Source organism: Lampetra planeri, chromosome 15 (genome assembly GCF_965212315.1).
Source record: "Lampetra planeri chromosome 15, kcLamPlan1.2.h2, whole genome shotgun sequence".
In the NCBI taxonomy this organism is placed as follows: Eukaryota; Metazoa; Chordata; class Hyperoartia; order Petromyzontiformes; family Petromyzontidae; genus Lampetra; species Lampetra planeri.
In genome coordinates this window covers 4,433,112-4,447,956 of record NC_136121.1, presented here as the reverse complement: position 1 = coordinate 4,447,956, position 14,845 = coordinate 4,433,112, and the positions used below count along the sequence as shown (strand labels likewise).

The window sequence follows — 14,845 nt, the reverse complement described above, 5'->3', positions numbered from 1 at the left end:
TCCAAACAATCCCCTCGAGATAGTCATCTTGTTGGGTGGTACTGGCAGCTGCTAGTCACCTTGCAGCCAAGCGGGTTTGGAGGTTTCACTCACCTCTGTGATCCACAAAGACCTTGCCTTCAAAGTGCTGGTTTATAGGCATGTGCCACAATGCCAACCTGTTAGTCCTTTTAAACTATTTTAATTTTACCAGGTAAGAGCTCTCTTTCAGAAGTGACCTATCCACAAATGATAGCTCAACGAAGTGGCTTATCATGTGGACATGTATAGCAGTCAAATACTCTAAAAATCGGAGGACCCAGAGAAAAATCAACGCGACCACTGGGAGAACATGCCAACTCTAAATATACAGGCGTCAGGGTCGGGTTCGAACACCACGACCTCCTGCATACCAAGCGAGGTAGTTAACATCTCGCCACCGTGGCACCCCTAAAACTGAGTTGACCTTAGAGAGAACTAGAACAGGTTCCATCCAGTTACACATGCAACTGACACTGTACATGGCCATGCCATTAAATTAGATCTTAAATTAACGTTATCTGTAAATGCAATCTGCTGTTTATGCTGTTGCCGTGAGTCAAGTGTGGGTTCGACAATAAGTTACTAACAGCAAAGTCCACATGCACCGCACATCAAATGCCATAATACGAATATTTGCTCAACCTTAAAACTCAATATATTCAAGTCATATCTAATACTAGATTTTGTGTCATGGAACAATTGTAATGGTTGTAGCTGCATGCTTGCATTTCAAAAATACGTAATGGGTGACTAAAACGCTGTTTCCATGCTTCATTGGTGGGCTTATGTAAACCTCTTAAGCAATTGGGTTTTTATGGTTAATGTAATTCATTCGCAACTGCCGGCGGCTCCAACAGCTAAAAATTAGGTTTAAATGAGGCAAACAGCATGCTATGCTGCTTATCTCAATGTTGTCAACAACGTAACCTGGTGTCTGAGCATATATCAGTCTGATGTTCCAGTATATGAGTGGATACTCTTCACCTCCAATTAGCATGGTTGGGTACGTACGGTTCCAAAGAAGTTGAACATATATACAGTGAGGGAAAAAAGTATTTGATCCCCTGCTGATTTTGTACGTTTGCCCACTGACAAAGAAATGATCAGTTTATAATTTTAATGGTAGGTTTATTTGAACAGTGAGAGACAGAATAACAACAAAAAATTACAGAAAAAGCATGTAAAAAATGTTATAAATTGATTGGCATTTTAATGAGGGAAATAAGTATTTGACCCCCTCTCAATCAGAAAGATTTCTGGCTCCCAGGTGTCTTTTATACAGGTAACGAGCTGAGATTAGGAGCACACTCTTAAAGGGAGTGCTCCTAATCTCAGCTTGTTACCTGTATAATAAACACCTGTTCACAGAAGCAATCAATCAATCAGATTCCAAACTCTCCACCATGCCAAGACCAAAGAGCTCTCCAAGGATGTCAGGGACAAGATTGTAGATCTACACAAGGCTGAAATGGGCTACAAGACCATCGTCAAGCAGCTTGGTGAGAAGGTGACAACAGTTGGTGCGATTATTCTCAAATGGAAGAAACACAAAATAACTGTCAATCTCCCTCGGCCTGGGGCTCCATGCAAGATCTCACCTCGTGGAATTGCAATGATCATGAGAACGGTGAGGAATCAGCTCAGAACTACACAGGAGGATCTTGTCAATGATCTCAAGGCAGCTGGGATCATAGTCACCAAGAAAACAGTTGGTAACACACTACGACGTGAAGGACTGAAATCCTGCAGCGCCCGCAAGGTCTCCCTGCTCAAGAAAGCGCATATACATGCCCGTCTGAAGTTTACCAATGAACATCTGAATGATTCAGAGGACAACTGGGTGAAAGTGTTGTGGTCAGATGAGACCAAAATGGAGCTCTTTGGCATCAACTCAACTCGCCGTGTTTGGAGGAGGAGGAATGCTGCCTATGACCCCAAGAACACCATCCCCACCGTCAAACATGGAGGTGGAAACATTATGCTTTGGGGGTGTTTTTCTGCTAAGGGGACAGGACAACTTCACCGCATCAAAGGGACGATGGACGGGGCCATGTACCGTCAAATCTTGGGTGAGAACCTCCTCCTTCCCTCAGCCAGGGCATTGAAATGGCTCGTGGATGGGTATTCCAGCATGACAATGACCCAAAACACACGGCCAAGGCAACAAAGGAGTGGCTCAAGAAGAAGCACATTAAGGTCCTTGAGTGGCCTAGCCAGTTTCCAGACCTTAATCCCATAGAAACTCTGTGGAGGGAGCTGAAGGTTCAAGTTGCCAAACGTCAGCCTCGAAACCTTAATGCCTTGGAGAAGATCTGCAAAGAAGAGTGGGACAAAATCCCTCCTGAGATGTGTGCAAACCTGGTGGCCAACTACAAGAAACGTCTGATCTCTGTGATTGCCAACAAGGGTTTTGCCACCAAGTACTAAGTCATGTTTTGCAGAGGGGTCAAATACTTATTTCCCTCATTAAAATGCCAATCAATTTCTAACATTTTTGACATGCGTTTTTCTGGATTTTGTTGTTGTTATTATGTCTCTCACTGTTCAAATAAACCTACCATTAAAATTATAGACTGATCATTTCTTTGTCAGTGGGCAAACGTACAAAATCCGCAGGGGATCAAATACTTTTTTCCCTCACTGTACATGTGTATGTAGTGAGTCCAACTGAGTCGCAGACGTTGTCTTTGGAGCAACACTATTTATTTCAGTAATTCAACATAACATAACACAACCTACACTTGGGTATTGAATGCCCATCTAGCCACGCTACAGCAGAACTAGACACGGTTCGTTATCCCGGCACGGACCACAAGCTGGGTCCCGGACCGCGTGGCTAGAGGCTTCTTTTACCCGACGTGGATCTTCATCACTAGCAACACGAAGAACCCCGAGCCCCTCACGGGGCCCCCCCCCCAACCCCCCCCCCCTCCGAGGGAGCTGAAGGTTCAAGTTGCCAAACGTCAGCCTCGAAACCTTAATGCCTTGGAGAAGATCTGCAAAGAAGAGTGGGACAAAATCCCTCCTGAGATGTGTGCAAACCTGGTGGCCAACTACAAGAAACGTCTGATCTCTGTGATTGCCAACAAGGGTTCTGCCACCAAGTACTAAGTCATGTTTTGCAGAGGGGTCAAATACTTATTTCCCTCATTAAAATGCCAATCAATTTCTAACATTTTTGACATGCGTTTTTCTGGATTTTGTTGTTGTTATTATGTCTCTCACTGTTCAAATAAACCTACCATTAAAATTATAGACTGATCATTTCTTTGTCAGTGGGCAAACGTACAAAATCCGCAGGGGATCAAATACTTTTTTCCCTCACTGTACATGTGTATGTAGTGAGTCCAACTGAGTCGCAGACGTTGTCTTTGGAGCAACACTATTTATTTCAGTAATTCAACATAACATAACACAACCTACACTTGGGTATTGAATGCCCATCTAGCCACACTACAGCAGAACTAGACACGGTTCGTTATCCCGGCACGGACCACAAGCTGGGTCCCGGACCGCGTGGCTAGAGGCTTCTTTTACCCGACGTGGATCTTCATCACTAGCAACACGAAGAACCCCGAGCCCCTCACGGGGCCCCCCCCCAACCCCCCCCCCCCAACCCCCCCCCCCCAACCCCCCCCCAACCCCCCCCCAACCCCCCCCCCCAACCCCCACGTCCACCGGAAGCAGAGGTCGAAATTGGACGGGGAGAATGTTGTAAATGAGGTCTGAAATTATAGTCGCCAACGCCCCCGTGTCCACTAACACCCTGACCTCGACCTCGTCTATGAATCCCGTAACGACCGATGAACCCGCCGACGCAGCCACTATTCTGTGACCCAACTCAGACCATTTAATGTCCCCTCGGTCCCGCACGAACCCCCCTCTCCGAACCGAATCCCCGACCCCTAATCGGCCCTCCTCCGCCGCAAAGCGACGGCCCATGTGTGTCGTGCATGTAGGCCGAGCATGTGAAGTGCCGCGACTTGCTGGGGGTAGTAGGGACGACTTGGGGCCTTGGTCGTCGTCCAGCCGAGGTCCCATGGCGCGCTGACGTGGAGCGCGGCAACCGGACGCCACGTGGCCCCGGAGGAGGCCGCAGTTGTAACACGTGATGAGGGACGTCGGAGGTCTCGGTTGCTCCAGCTTACGGGCCGATCGCAGAGGAGAACGACCCCCCGACCTCCAGTCCCCGGTCGTCCAGCGGTGAACGCCTCCTCCCGTGGGCAGACGACTTGGGGCTCGGTGACCACCGGGCCTGGAGCTGAGGCCACGGCAGCAGTGCAGACGACCCCTTGTTTACGCTTGAGGACCTCGTACGCCTGTATACTTGTTGCGACCCGCAATGAAGATATGTCGACTTCGTCGGCCGTGTTGATGGGGACCCCCAGGTCCTGCGCCAACTTGAGCAGTTGCTCCAAGACCATCGCATCCTGGCCCTCCTCGTCCATACGAGGGAACGCGGCGTCGGCGAGAGCCAACAACGCCGTGCGGTAGGCGAGCGCGGTCTCCGTGTCCGCCTTCCGTCGCTCGTAAAACTGATGGTGACAAGCCGAAGGAGGTCCATAGACCTTGGCCATGAGGCCCAACGCAGCCTTAAGCGTGGAGCGGTCCGACCTCTGTGCGGACCTGAAGGCCGCGAGCGCGTCGTCGTCCAACATGGCAGGCAGTGCCCGCAGCGCCGTAGCGTCGGACCAGGCCGACATTTCTTGATGCGCCAGAAACCTGCGTTGGAATGCGCCCCAGTCCCCGCCTTCCGCCTTGAAGGCTGTCAACGTGGGAAGGCGCTGCTGGAAGATGAAGTCGTCCTCTGCCACATGGTTCCTCTCCGCCACACCGTCGGTCTGCAAGATGGCGGCCCCTATGGCGGGTGGCTGATGGCGGTCCGTAGCGCGCGCTGATGACGTAAGCGGGCGCGCTTGGAGAACTCCCGCCACGTGTTGCTCGCCGTTCCCGCCAAAAGATGTCCGTGTGGTTGAAATGGCGGGAACTGCCAAGTCATTTTGGCGGGAATCTGCGAGGCGAGCCTGTTGAATGTCCGCCGACGTCCCCGCTCCTCCCGACGTGGTGATCTCCGCCAGGATCGACGCCGCGGCGAGTAGCAGCTCTGCCAGACGGGAGTGCGCCTCGCGGAGTCCGGCATCAGCCCCCAGCCGCTCGTCGGGCGCCCCCGGTGGGTCCTGCGGCGTCGGCATCTCCTCGTCCTCTCCCTCTGATGCCAGCTGGCCCGAGTCGTCGAGGTTATCCTCGCGGTCAATCCCGTGAGTCCGACGAGTCTTCCTTGTATCCATGCCTGGAAGACTGTTTCACTTCTGACGCCAGTTGAAGTATTCGGAATGACGGCGGGAAACCACTTGACGGGAAACACACTTTATTAAAACTTGTCTTTCCACAATAACACGTGTGGTCACTATTTCTCACACTACACACTCCACTTGACACGTGTGGTCACTACAACTCACGCTGCACATTCCACTTGACACGTGTGGTTACTACGGCTCACGCTACACGCTCACGGTACACGCTCACGGGCACTCCAGCCCCGTAGCGTCCGTGGAGCCTACAGACCCACCCCAGCTTGGGCGTGGGTCACGACCTCTGGGTCCCGCGGGCCGGCCCTCACACGGACGTTCGGCCCCGGGTCCCAAGGTCCCGCCTCTGAGCCACACAGGGCCCCGGTCCCCACAAGGACAGCGGGACTAGGTGCCTCAGGGCCCTATCTCTTCCTCCTCCGTCTTCTGTCTTCACTGGTCACCAACTCCCCGTGCGCCTGTGCGCACCGCCTTATATAGCCTCCGCTCCTGGGAGACGGAGCGTATGCGGACCGCGACGTGAGCACCCCCTTAGTTGACCAATCCCCACGCGCTGCCACACGATCCCCTCGCTGTCAGCGCGCGTCACCGATACCCAGCCAATCACCGCCTCATAACCCATGACCCCGCGCTGACCCATGATCCTTCACCGTCAGCGCGCGTCACCAACACACACAGCCAATCACTACGCGCTGGCACACGATCCTTACCCCAGCGCGTATCACCACTACACATGTATAAAAAATAAAACATCAATCACCAGGTTCGTCGTGTCCACGTAATATAGCAAAGGTGAGACCCTCCTTCTACACTGTTTCATTCATAGCGGTGACAAGGTCCCAGCCGTAGTACATTTGCTGCTCATTGCTCATTGAGAGTGCCACGGTCTGCGAGATGTTAACTACCTTGCCTGGTATGCAGGAGATCGTGGGTTCAATCTCGACCCTGACGCCTGTATATTTGGAGTTTGCTGTATTCGCTGTGGTCGCGGGGATTTTTTCTTTTTTTCCCTACACATTTAGAATGTGTTGAGAGTATTTGGCTGCTGTAAATATCCACATGATAAACCACTTCGTTGAGCTAGCATTTGTGGCCAGGTCGCTTCTGAAAAAAGAGCGATATAGCTCAGTGGTGCTTACCTGGTAAAATTAATTTTATATAGTTTAGTTTAGAGGGTCACGGTGAGAATCCGCCAGGCCACCTGGGTATTGACGACACAGATACACGTGCCGCCTGCTTTCCTGCTTCTCCGGTGGATGTTCGAGATCCCACGACGTCATTCGAAACGAGTAGGCCATTGTGTGCTTGGCGTCATGGTCCAGATTTTCCAAATTTGAAAAAAAAAATCCGCAAAATTACTCTTCTGGCAGACTTACGTATGTATGTATATGCGTACTGTATGTATGTTGACCTTCTTTCGCACCGTATGTAGCCAACCGTGCTAATCGGAGATGCGGGGGAAAGTCAACAAACTAAACACAAAAATCAGTTCTAAAGAAATTAATATTCAATCTATTTTTTTAAAGTGCATAGGATGAGCAAAATCCGCTGCCATCGTATCCACCTCCATGATAGCCCTGCCCAATAAGAATGCCTGAGCAACAATTGTACGATGTAATAATTTTTTTTATTTTTTTTATTATTGAGATGTGTTAAAGGACCACTGATGGCTTCAAATCCCAGCAGCGTAATATCACATCGAGCAAATACAAAACTTTTTTGTTCCCTCTCGTGCACTGACAGCTCGAGGGATGTTTGTCGTGGAGGTTACAGAGTGATGGATGGCGTTCCAGAGGAATGAGTATCAATTACTCGTGAATTATAGGGAGCACTGCTCCATGCCCAGTGATGGAGTGGCATTAGCAGGCAGCTGAGGCGCACGTGCCAGGTTAGTTAGAACATTGGGCAAGCTCTATAACAGTAACAATGTCATACTTCTCAGGGGTGACCCATTAAAACAATGGTCATGTGCAGCTGTTTGCTTTACGAAGCCTTGAGCAAAAGATATTGAATTCCAAATTCCAATTCAACATTTTATCAACCGTGGGTTACATTGTCCCCATTCCCAGATTTGAATGAGCAACAAATGACGCAATGGGGTTCACACCCCTGCATGCAGACGAATCCCCACTTGCTGCCTGGTTCTGAGTCGCCTTGTTCTGCACAGGGAGAGCTACCACTCAGGGTGCCCTTTGAATGTTTGAGATGAGATGTCATGTAAGGCGTATGAGTTTGCCGAGGCATTTAAGCGCCATACAAATGAAACATTATTATGATTAGCATTAACTATAGTAAATAGATTGCTCAAATTATGGCAACAGCCTGCACATACAGGAATGCTACGTTTTAAAATACAGTTTTATTTTCAAGCTATTACTGTTTTACGTACATTCCAACGAAAACAAGAAATGAAAGTAAATCATTATGTTTAATGGCTAAAACTAAAATTGTACCATTACATTACCTTTACAAAATATATCTTTTAAATATGGGTATCCCCAATTGTATAATGGAACTTCAAATAGAACCACTGGAGCACCTGGAGCAATGAAGTAGATACATCTGTCGTAATTACTTTAAGTCCTGCGCCGTGTCAAATATAAACCATGTAAAGGTGAAGGCAAAGGCGCAGCCCTGCAATGGCTTTCTCACACCGCTGCCTGTGAAAGGGGCCTCCCTCTTGAGGGAAGTCCAGAGAGCCCCTGTAAGGGTAGTTGGCCTACTCTACCAGACAACCTTGAGGAGGTGTAAGTACCCATACTTTACCGCACCACACACGACCTGCCAAGTGACTTAAGATGAAACATGTTCACATTTCTGTGAAGAAAAATGCGGAGCTGCTTACTGCTCTACGGAATATTCATTCAGGTTTGTTCCTCCTTCGCTTTGTAATTCTCACTTAGTGAATTTCCCATTAAAGTTCAGTTCTACTTCTCATTACTGTTCGACAATTTCATCAGCAATCATTCGGGGTAGCGTAGGGGAGGAGATGGAAACTACTCTTGACATAGAAAACCATGTCATTGATACATCCTCCATATCTCTTTCCTCCTCCAGTCCCCCTCTGCCACTCCTTCTCTCCTCCATGATATCCTTGCTCGTGGGTAATATCATATGCGTTATTGAATTAAGGTGACACATTTCACACATGGAGGAAAGTGAGATTGGTCAAAAAAAGTGTAGCCAACTTACCACAACTCCCATAATTAACCAACGAGCCAAGGGGTTGATCAGTCCTTGCCTGGAGTGGCGAGTTCTACTAATATCTACTGTCGGTAGTATCCACTATGGTCAGAAATCTTAGCGTAGACACTATTTATTTAAGACACCGTATGTTATTCGCTCTTCTTATTTTTTCTTATATTCCATAGATTATTCATATAAACACGTTTAATGTCTATAAAACGTACTATGGTACCATTTTTGTCAACATTTCTCGAGTCAAAGGCTGCTACGAGAACATTGCTATCGTACATGGTTGTGATCTAAAGATAAATTTCTTCAAGAAGATGACTGTTAGCATTTGCCACCCTCAGTTGTACCAGTAACTCAATTCTTTTGGGCCAAGATGTGAAGGACCATTGTGTGAGGGGCATATTGCAGTGTCATAATACAGCGTGGCATGTCGACCAGCCCCCACGAGGTGTATTCTTTCAGCTGATGTCAGCGCCTGTACACTCCGCCAAATTTAGAAAATGTTAGCCCAGCCATCATCACCTGTGGGAAATGTCTGTTTATAAAACATTCTGAAACAAAAATGTTAACGTGTGATGTATTAGTGTCACCTCGTTGGTTAGTATGAATATATGAAGCTTTCAGAAAACTTAGAGCCATGGTATGAAAGTGTATGCTGATAGGCTGATCTTTATTTTAATTAATCACTATTTTTATATATTTATAATCTGTTAATTGCAGTAAGCTTCTTATATATTATGTTAGAGTATTTTGTGGCGTTTGGGTCCCCGTGTTCACAGCTCCACCCCTCCGATTAGCACGGTTGGCTGCGTACGGTGTGAAAGAAGTTCAACATGTGTACATGCAGCTAGCACCTGGTCACATCTCAGCATAAACACAAATGGAGAAAATAATAATGCAACTCAGATATGCAAATTGTGATCATTATCGCAAACCATGAAATTTAACAAAAAAAAACGGTTGTGCTCAGGATAACAACTGTCATGTACAACAAGTTGACTCAACGTTCGAAAATATCTGTTGGAGGGACACCATTTAGAGAGTAAAAAAACATCAGAGTATGCATACTTAGGACATTCACTTCTGAAGGTGGACAACATCAGGTTTTACTTATTGGAAAACTACACTTAACGATGAAAACAATGTAGCAATGTGCCTTGAGAAGAACGTTTCAAATCAGTGTATTATACTTGCTCATGAACATATGGATCAGAAACACGGACATTGGTGTTGAAATGGAACAAAAGCTGAAAAGTGTGCAAAGAAGCGTAGAGCTGTGCATTTTGATAATTACACCAAGAGGCAGAAATGGCAACATGTGAATTGATAGGAGAACATACCAGATTCAGAGACGTAATTTTGATTGTTGAGAAAAGTACGTGGGGTTGGGCAGGACACGTCGCTAGGAATAGTTGATGGCCGGTAGTGGAAGCTAATGTGAGTGCATAATAGAGGGGTTACATCGCGTAAATATAAATGTGTCGTTAAACCTGCCACCACCCTACACAGCCAATTAGTAAGGTTTGTCACTTAAACAAAACATGCCAATTTTCTACTTATTCAGCACACTGGTGTGTTGGAGAGTAAACCCACAACATTTACAATTCGAGTACGACGTTTCGCCAGCAATTAACTAATTGTCACGTTTTGTTCACGTGAAAAGCCTTACTAATTGGCTGTGTCGGGTGGTGGCGGGTTTAACGCCACATTTATAATTACCCAATCTAACCAAAAAAAACAACCTCTGTTATGAATAATATTGGTCGCGAAAGCCTTCTATTTCTTGTCAAACTAACGTGAATGGCAAGCAAAGGAAGGAATGTGCTCACAAGGATGCCCACAAAGGAGCTGGAGTGATGAGATCAGCTCGTGCGAAGTAGTAACATAGATTTATGCACCGCAGGACCTCCGATTGCTACGGTTGGCTACGCGAAAGTAGCTCAACATACATACGTAGCAGATGGTGGCAGCTTTGGGGAGACGTTCATCCAGCAGTGGATATATCACATATGATAATGAATAGTCTGGCGCTTGGCAACGCAGGAGTGACATCACATGTAGGATGCTCATTTCATGTGGCCCGTTACGTTTACAGAACCCCCATCTCAATTTATATACTCGGCAAAGGTTGACTCACGTGACCTTTGAAGTTGTGTGCTCTGGTACACAAAGGCATAGCACGTACCCCTACGTTAAGAAGGCACTGCTCGGAAGCCACCCAATGTATCTATCGTCTCATAGAGGTTATAGTAGAAACAATCCTACGTCTTTTCATGTTCCAAAAAACAAAGTCCATTATCCATGCAGGCTGCACATTGTGTTATTGAGTCCGTAAGACCATTTGTGACATTAATTGGGTCATTCTACCACGTGTGCAAAAAGTTAACAGTTGCCTCCTGACTACTGTGTTATTGTCAACATGTAAAAACTAAAAATTATAATAACTATATTTTACCAGATAAGGCCCACTGAGCTATACAGCTCTTTTTCTACGTGACCTGGGCACAAATGATAACTGAACGAAGTGGCTTATTATCATGTGGGATGTATAGCAGCCAAATACTCTCAACAGAGTTGAATAACAATCCTGTTGGGAAATGAACCCCAGGCGTTCACCAGGATCATGGGTGCCATTTTTCAAAAGCTTCTGTTACATGCTGTTAAATATCTACTCAAGCTCTTTATATGTGTAGGGGTGTCAGGGGAAGGATTTCCACCAATAGGAGGGTTAGTGGGAGGGGTGATCGAGTAGATATAAGGGGAAAACGGGCGGGAAGGGGGGGCCTTTGGCGGGAACGAGATTGGGACGGCTGGGGACAGGTGTGGATGGGAGAAAAGGATTAAAAGACGAAACCCCTGCAATCTTGTGTCGGCTCTCCTTTACATATGTATATAATAACAGCACATTAGGAATAAGTTGCCAACATTTCATCCACCTAATTAAAATTGCTATCCCATTATACTTATTTAAAATGTATGACACCTTTATCAACATCTATTTTAATAATGGATGTAATTCTGATTAATCAGTGTCCTTTATTTGATCAGGTGATAGTCCATTTAGATGTATTACTTTCTTTGCATGGCACGCCTCCATTGCATTTTACATCCCATCCCTCAAATATGCGAATTGCGATAAATGTTTATGTTGTTGAACTCGTGAGAACAATGATCATATCATAGCATACTTAATGGCCACCACAGTTGATGGCTCTGTAGGAAAATAGAGAACGGATGTGGGAATTGAAGCACTGAGCTCGTGGTGGAAATGTCCCATTACTATTGTGAGGGAACACATCTACAACAGAGTTATTTAGACACAACTGTTAGCAACCCAACCTTCTGAATCGTACTGGATATTATATGACACATGGGGATCAGTCAATTACTCTTCCAGACATAGTTCTTTCTGTAATAGTATTGATTAGGGTTGGGCGATTCCTGCAGGAATCACGATTACCTCTTTGGGTGATTCCCATGATAAAATCTCCAATCACTTGAATAGGATTCTAACATTGAAATAATTAGCTTCAATATTAGAGACGCAGGACTCAACCTTGAAATGAATGCGGATTCTTGAGAGCCCAAAAATCACTCATTTAAAAGACATTTTTTTATTTTACCAGGTTAGGCCCACTGAGCTACATAGTTATTTTTCAAAAGCGATCTGGCCACAAATTATAGCTCAAAGAAATGGCTTATCATGTGGAAAGTATCGCAGCCAAATGCTCCAAACGCATTTTGATAAATGTGGAGAGAAAAACCGGATGACCCGGAGAAAAATCCACACGACCACTGGGAAAACACGCAAACTCCAAATATACAGACGTCAGAGCTGGGATCGAACCCACGGTGTCCTGCATACCAGGCGAAGCGGTTAATTTCTCGCCACCGTGTTGAGATTAATCATCCACTAGAATTCCCAATCCATTCAGTGGCATTACACCTGGATCAGCAAAGCCACACAGGCCCCCCCTCTCCTTGCCTCAGTTCCATGCAGGGTTGGAAATCGTCCAGTCCCATACATTAGACATCGGCCATACAATACTTATACATTGAAAATATGGTTAATATCAGCCAGCTGGTAATGACAAGAATTACATAGGCATCACCCATACGTTTCAAGAGTGATTCCACGAATGGGCCTTGCTTTTTTGCCCAATACATGACATGGCAGTCTGCCGCCCCTGCGATCCCACGTATCAAATTCAAAATTGTATCTGAATTCTAATTCCAGGTTAGATATTGTGAGAGCTACCAAACTCAATCATACACATGTTACATTTAATTTGTTGATATGAGGATTTATGAGTACCACATTTATTCATTTATTTCGTTTTCTGAAAGTCAGCTCAACAGGTGGTCCAATGCCGAGATTGGCCTCTGCCAATTTAAACAAGTGCCATCACTCTTGATGGTTGATCAGAAATACCCCTCTTTCACTTCAGAGAAGAGATTAGTCGACTGCCTTGTCATTTTATTTTCTTACACGGACATGTTGTACATCGAAGTGTGCATCAAACACCAGAGGGTATGGTACGCATCTAGTGCCAAATGCTAACAGCTAGCTGTAATGCAACCAGGTGTTTAAAAGTAGGCTGTAAAATATCCCAACGTTGATGTCATAAATAACGCAGTTTTCCATTAAAAGGAATCCAATGCACGCAGCCTTCTCCCTGCACAGAGTACATAGTGTGAGAACTATGTGATATTTTCACGTGTGTGTATTTTGACACCACGACTGGACTCACGCAGGAATCCTTAATCATTTGGCCACCTTTTGGGTCGTTACCCTGCCATAGTGATGGGGGTTTGTCCTTGCGAGTTTTAGAGCAGGCAGAGAGAGAGAACGGGAATGTATCCACCTGCGCCCTATTAAAGAAAAAAAATGCCCACATCCACCATTTGGTTTATTGCTACCCCACAACTACTGCTTACATGGACCTGGTTTCATTTTAAAATTGTTGCTTTGTGATTTGTCGTTGTGTTCGAGTTGCTTTCATCTTTCAGGAGATAAAACTACACGGGGTGATTAGTGCGGGAATGGCGTTGGTGTCTTTTGCGAACTGTGGCATAAATATGATTGACCTGAGTTTGACTCCCAGCCATGGCTAACAGGAGTGACAACATGAACAGACCTGGGCCCCACCCTTCGCCAATCTGCACTGGCCAGCGAATCAAACCTCTAGTGGCAGTAACCCAGTGTGGAGCGCAATTTCATTCACCGGTGGAAATGGCAAAGGGCTGTAAATGATTCAGTATTAGGCCAGGTACTAGTGTGGTTTAGAGCACTTGACTGACAGTTCCAATGTTGCAAGTTAAAATTACAGTGGTGGATTAACTCAGTGAATGTTTTTTCTTGTATAAATGGGAAAGTGAGTGCTGATTTGTGGGAAGTCTGCAGTGGTTGTCCTCTAGGAAGGATATCCCAATTCCAGAGAAGAGTGGAATTTTTACTTCTTGCTCAAAACTACTTACAGAGATGAAAGCCTCCGTACACATATTTGAGCACATATATACTTTAACCTGCAGTACAGTAATGAGTAAATAAATCTGTCTGTGTGGACCTATTAGTGTTATCGCCTCATATATATTGGCTTTCTCTAGGCACTGCTTTTTCCCCATGTTCAAGCATTAGTAATAGCCAACCAAATCCCCAATGCGGAATCCTCACGGAAAAAACCTTCCCCCTTTGATGTGGTACAATATACCTTTGTCTTGAGACTCAGTGATGTGTTTTTGGATCAACAGAGAGTGTTGTATGCTTATCATTACGTGAAATATGCCAGTTGGCTTAGTCGCGAACAATTTTCACCCGCATGCGGCAATTTTATTTGGCCCATTTCTACTCGTGAATGCGCCACACTTGACAAAGTTTATTGTTACTTCGTTTGGGAAAGAACACAATAGGTGTGTTTAACATTTTTAACGTGTTTTCGGTGACTGTTTTTCATGTCTTGTATCACCTCAATGTGGGGGGGGGGTGCTATCAAGAATCGTATTCACAAAGTGGTGACGCCTTTTGAACCCCTTTGACAGTAGAGCATTAGGTGTGTGAAAGGTTAACATCCGAAGAAAAAAATCCCATGTTTGTGTTTAACTGCAAATGCAATGCTATGATCGCCGAACTGTTCATTGGAACACCGTAATGTATTTTCCAACTATGTTCCAACTAGCAGCTCGTTCCCATTAAGATCGCCTTTATTACCAACTCTTTAGTGCACTCCAGTTGCGAGTTGGATTTAAAATACGTGAGATATTCAAGTGGCCATCACAGCCAATGGTGCAGATGCTACCAAGACTCTCCATGGCTTCCTTCC

At 45.9% G+C, this 14,845-nt stretch overlaps 2 protein-coding genes across 2 annotated transcripts in view; one reads left to right on the top strand and one right to left on the bottom strand.

The window, feature by feature from the left end:
- The window catches only part of LOC144722609 (relaxin receptor 1-like), a 320,166-nt gene that overhangs the window by 243,075 nt on the left and 62,246 nt on the right, over window positions 1-14,845 (top strand). The gene's annotated exons all lie outside the window — the stretch shown is intronic.
- The window catches only part of LOC144722610 (uncharacterized), a 65,900-nt gene that overhangs the window by 11,195 nt on the left and 39,860 nt on the right, over window positions 1-14,845 (bottom strand). The window lies entirely within an intron of this gene.